The following is a 6,000-nucleotide window of genomic DNA, read 5'->3' on the forward strand; positions in this document are numbered from 1 at the left end:
TCGGAGAAGGCAAAATTTACACTGTCTGCTATTAGTGCTGGAGAAGTGTGATGGGATCCTTTTAAAGGAGTATTAGAATAGTAGGGTTTCTGGAAATTGATAGGATAAGAAGAAGCAGCGTGATCTTTAGGTATCCTCAACTTTGCCAGGTAGCCAGAGATAAGTTTTCTTTGCCAGGTCTGCCACTAAATCCTAAGGATATCTCCTGCTGTAGCCACTCACAAATGTGAGCCAACGACCATTGCAATTTTGGTGAAAGACAGAGGTTCTGGATGAATGCCTGTTATTAAATAGAGATTTCTAGAGCTGGTGACACTTTGACTATTAATAAACTCAGTGCTCCAAAATCTACTGCAATGTGAATATGGTTGTGGGGTGCGGAGGGATGTTGTGCAACGTACTGTATTGAGGATCAACTCTCTGGGAACAAATATCCCAGGAATTATGAAATGGTGTTGATATTCAGCAAACACAAGCCATTTTTATTGCTCCTTTTCCTGTCAATCTGAGGCACTATAGTGACGGAGTACTGAGTTGCACTATGACCTCTCTGAGTGATGTGCAGCTTGGCTCTTCTCTGGCTTTCCCCCCCTTCTTTTTAATATGTAAGTGTGTCGGCGCGCGTGATCTCCAGTGTGTTTGCATATAAGCTAGTTTAAAAAGAATTTAAGTACAAATTTCAGAAATCTTTCTACTGAAATAAATTACTTAAAATATGAATGGTGTATGCCCGTGTCTTTTATTGTTCAAATTCACAGTGTTGATTTGCTAGACCAGAGGTATGTATATCATGATGGGTGCGTCAATCAGTCAGTGGTATTTATTGAGCACTGACTGTGTGCTGAACACTGAACCGAGTGCCTTATAAAGACCTGAAGCTAGTACAATCCTTATGGTACCGAACATCAAATATTCTACTGGCAGCTCCTGTGCAGTGCCACTGTAAACTTGGCTCCAGTGAGCATCTCTGTGTGAATGGACCTGGTGGGAGGGGTAGAAAATGTGGACAGGTAGTTAAGGTAAAACCTTCATTTTTCAGGGGTACAATTTCTTGTAGACCATTGAAATGCAAAACTCTAGGTGTGATTTTTTTTTTTTTAAATCATTTGAAATCATTGGTACGTGCCTGTGAGTGACTGCAATTTTAACTGGAATGCTTTGTTTTCTGAAGTCTTTGGGCCAAAAACAAAACAAAAAAATCAGTTTGAAAAGCATACCCCTGTAGTAGTGTCTATAGATATGTCCTTGTGATGATCAAAAATGGCATTCGAGGATGGTTGTTTCAGTGGGAAATACTGGGGTGCATGCCACATTACTCCATCATATTCTATTGCTGACACACATATTCACGAAGTTAATTCACCCTTTATTAGTGACTGGCAGTTTTTTAGGATTGCTATATACCAAAATATCGAACTTTATTGCAAAGCAAAGCACTTAGCTCCTCCAAGATGGACTCCATATCAGGTATGAGTAGTCAAACTTTTGTCTGCTATAGCAATGATTTGGTTTTTTTTTTATGCTTCCTCTATATTGAATGGTAAATTAGCCTGGGCAAGGTTGTTCAGCCTTATCTTCCTAGGGGCTGCTGTGCTGCTTTGAAACTTTCACCTTCCTATGCAGTGACAGCTAAATATCTATCCCTTCTGGCACAAGAATTGGATTGAAGGGTAAAGTAGAAAAGCTAATATTTTAGTAATTCATATGTGACTATAAGCAGTAGTTTGAATTACAGTATCATTGTAGAAGGCTATATTTTCAGTCTTTATTAAACGCTTTCCCTCAGCTTGATTAATTTCGTGCCTGACTTAATTACCTCTCTTTCTCATTGCTGAAAGGCCCACGTACAAGACTGTCATGATTTTTAAGACAGCATGTGTATCTGATTGCTTTATGTTCATTTTTTTTGTAGAGCAGCAGTAGCTGGATATTAAAGCATTTAAGCAAGCTGGCATGGACTTTTTGCCAGTGGGCAAGCCATTTATCCAGATCTGACTTTTCTCACAGTGGGACCAAAGATTTCTGGAGCAAACATATTTTACAACTCTTCCCTGTCTTTGAGGAACAGATGCAGAGGTAAGTAATATTCTCTTACAAACACACCTGTTCACAACCACTGGACTCTAAAGAGAGCAACCAGAAAGGAACATTTGTCTCATTAAAAATTACGTTTACCAGAAACTATTTTAATATGTCATAAAACTATTTTTGAAATGGGCTGTTGTAAGAACTCATTACTTATTAACTCGCTTTTGGGTGTTATAACTTTCCACTCAGGTGAGGGTTAAAATTTTAAGCAAATTTTTCTTTCCTCCATTGCCTCCTATCCTCTTTGAAGAGTGATGAACTCATCCTGGGTCGAAATGATGCATATTATTGGATGTGGTTGAGTTTTAATCTACCAACTGCAAAATGGGAGAATTAAACTGAGAATGTGGATGACAAATCAGGTATTTTATTAGCATTTGGCAGTCTGTCTAACTTACCCCTTTCCACTGGGCATTAAACTTGGAAAGACTTCGATCATGCAGTTTGGGGCACGAAGTAGTTCAGATTATTGCTCTCAGCCACAGATGAATTACTAAAGTCAACATGTCAAGCATATGCCTAAGTGCTAAAATGTGTAAACATAAGGGATAAGGGTGGTTGTTGGATGTCTGAACACTGGGAAGATGGAGCTTACTTAGGGAATGCCTCTCATCACCACTCTGGTCCAATCACTTGTCATCTCCTAGTTTGAACTTCATTTCTCAATAAGACCAATTGTTTTTAGTCAATGTCCTTAAAAAGTGTAACAAACTTTACTCTTCATCTCCCCACTTTTTAATATAGTTAAAATTGCAAGCAATAAGGAATCAATTTGTCATCTGGTTTTTCTCCTTTTTCATAAGCCTTTTTATGTCTCATAAATTGTGTTCACTAGTTCTCAGCACAAATTTGTCAGGTTTTTTTTCTTTTCTTTCTTTTTTGTTGAGCTTGCTTCCAACACACACAAATTTTGGTATTAAAAAGACAGCCATCTGGGACCCAGCTAGGAACTCTGAAATTGAATGGCACAGGCTGAGAACTCAGGGTTTGTCCCAGCACATCTTGGAAAATAAATAGATTATTTCCATCCCTGCTTTTCTCACGCCAAGGGCTTCCCAGGTTTTTTCCATCTAGCTGCCCACTTCTTTCTGTGGTGCATAGTATCTGATCAAGGGGATCTTGCAGCCATGTCCCCACATGAGGAGAAAAAAATACTAGGAAAGAGTACTAGAAATAGCTAGAAAACTTTGGCACAAGAAAACCACCCTTACAAAAAAATGAAGAATGCTTTAGATACGTGATTTTTTTTCTAAAGTGGCTCTTCGTAACCTGTTGTTTCTCCTCCTTGCAAACCATGCATGCCTAGTGGAAACGGCACAAAAATGGGAACTTGAGACCTGAGTTTTAATCCTGGCTTTTCCACTTGCCTGCTGTGTAACCATGGGCAAGTCACTTAACCTCTGTTTCCTCATCTGTAAAATGGGGAATTAGGTACCTCTTCTCCCTCCTCCTAAGACTGTGAGCCCCTTGTAAGACAGACATTGTGTTGGAGGTGATTATCCTATATCTACTCCCGCACTCAGAACAGTACTTGACCCATAGTAAGCATTTAACAAATATCCCAATTAGTATTCTTTATTATTGTTAGTTTGCTAGTCCTCTGCTCATAGTACCTATTCAAAATGGAACAAAGAGAAAGGAAAGCAAAGACATGAAGGTTAAATCTGCCAGTGTTGCTTTGTTCACTGTACTGGTGAATGTTTAGTGGGGAGAGGAGATTGAGCGCTTAGAACAGTGCTTGGCACATAGTAAGTGCTTAACAAATACTATTATTATGTCAGTGGCCAAATAAGACTTTAGGATAAATCATACATTTCACCTTTTCATGCTCTCCCAGGCTATTCCTGGGAAAACTGACTGTACCCTACAGACATAGTCATATTGTACTAATCATTTGCTTTTACCATCGGTAGGTGATCGTCATAAGCAGTAAACATCATTTTCTCGGGACTGTATTAGACTCTCTGGCCATCTAATAATCGCTGAAAAGGGTGAGCGGCAGAGACCAGTTGCTGTGTGATTACTTCAGGTATGAGTGCTTTACTGTCTGAAGAATGATAATTAAATTGACGTAATGACAAGACGATATTTGAAAACAAGCAAATTCCAGTTGTCATGAGGCTGGTTTGGTTTGCAGATCAAACCCAGTCCTGCAAAAAAATTCCCCAAACAACCCTCACCTTTCCTCGGGAGAAATGCAGAGTATGAAACATGGGAAATAAGCTTTCTTTGTCTCCCACTTAGCACATGAACCTCTTTGCCCAAACCACTTCTTTTAATCCAGCCATTTACTTTGCCTTTTACTCTTGCTTGCTGCCCAGTCTCTATTTGTGGTGTTCCAACCTGTCCAGTTGTGGGCCCATGTTTAAGGAGAAACCACTCTATGACTGGGAATGGAAATGAGGAGCTATCCTTCCACTCAGTTCCCTGCCGGAGGAGAGCAGGGGATCCTGCATAGAGGATTTGGGGATCGAAGATCACCCTCCTTGCCTCCAATGCTTCACTTGCCATTTGATAAATAAGCAATATCCCAACTTCCCAACCCCCACATTGGGGGAAAAACTCTAACCAGTGGTAGCGTGATGTGGGGTCTTCCAGGGAGGCTGCTGGCAGTCCTTCTGCTTCAACTGTTTCTGAAATTTTAGGTCTAGAAAAGGAGCCACTGACTGGTTAGTGTTATTAAGGACTGCTTGTCTCTAGAAATTCCTAACCTAGAACTGGAGCACAGAAGTTCCCTTCCCCAAGATCTCCCACTGGCTTTCCTCCCATGCCACTCTGGATATCAGCCTGTTTGAAACCCCTAGTTAAAAAATATAGATAGCTCATTGTTTTCCCAATTCCACTGGTTTCCCATGAGCACAGATGATTGAGAATTGACTGTGAACAACTAGTTCTTCAGTTCACTTCAATACTAGTGATTGGAGTCTATTACGTGCCAAAGCAGAAATACTTCTTTTGTGTTTCTTAACCTCAGAAGCTTATATGGGCCAACAGATGGCAGATCAGGGCTCCCTCATATTTTTTTTATGTTGGTCTAATTATTTAAAACTTCCTGTTTCATACCAATCAAGAAGATTTAGCTTGTTGTTTTGCCAGGTGTCATTTCTCAGTCTCAAATTTTGTTTAGTGCAGCAAATGTTCCCTTTGCACCACAAAAAGTATTTTCATTTACCAACGTGCCTTCCTTGAGCACAGGGAAAGGTCATTTATCAGCAGTATCTGTCCAGATTTTCTCTAGCAGTCTCCACTGGTCTCCCTTTTATTCTTTTTATAATTTACCATCATTATCTGTTTTAATTTTGTGTTCCCTTTGTCCCTTGTCATCGTTTACTTCTACCTCTAATGTAAGTTCTCATTTTGCTTTTCTTTCTGGCCATATAACTGCACTACTATTCTTGGGCTAAGCTTTTTAGCCACTGTGCGCACTTAGATTTTCAGTCTTCAAGCATTAAAGGGACTCTGACATTCAGAATTGAAAAATGGGAATATTCAGTCATTTAGTAAGATTTCCAGTTTAAACCTGGCCATGTTAGAAATGATTTTATCACTAGGGGACATATTCTTTTTAGCAGTGCAATTTGCTCTCATCATCGCCCAGCTGGACTACTGTTACAGAGTCATTACTGGTCTCTCCGCCTCTGCAATTTTCATACTATTTTACGTTGTTACATATGTCCATCAAAGCCCTCCTAAAAATCACCTCCTCCAGGAGGCATTCCCAGATTAACTCTCTATCCCTACACATATGCACACCTTTCTCATCAGCCAGCTGAGCACTTAACTCCTTTTTCTGTTAATGTATTCTCTTGTAACTACTCATTTACTTATTTTTTCTCTTAACCATGGCTCATAATCAATGTTTGACTACTGCTTTCCTGATAAAATTGTAAGCTCCTGTAGGGCAGGGATCAC

The sequence above is a fragment of the Tachyglossus aculeatus genome, chromosome 16 (assembly GCF_015852505.1).
Source record: "Tachyglossus aculeatus isolate mTacAcu1 chromosome 16, mTacAcu1.pri, whole genome shotgun sequence".
Taxonomy (NCBI): Eukaryota; Metazoa; Chordata; class Mammalia; order Monotremata; family Tachyglossidae; genus Tachyglossus; species Tachyglossus aculeatus.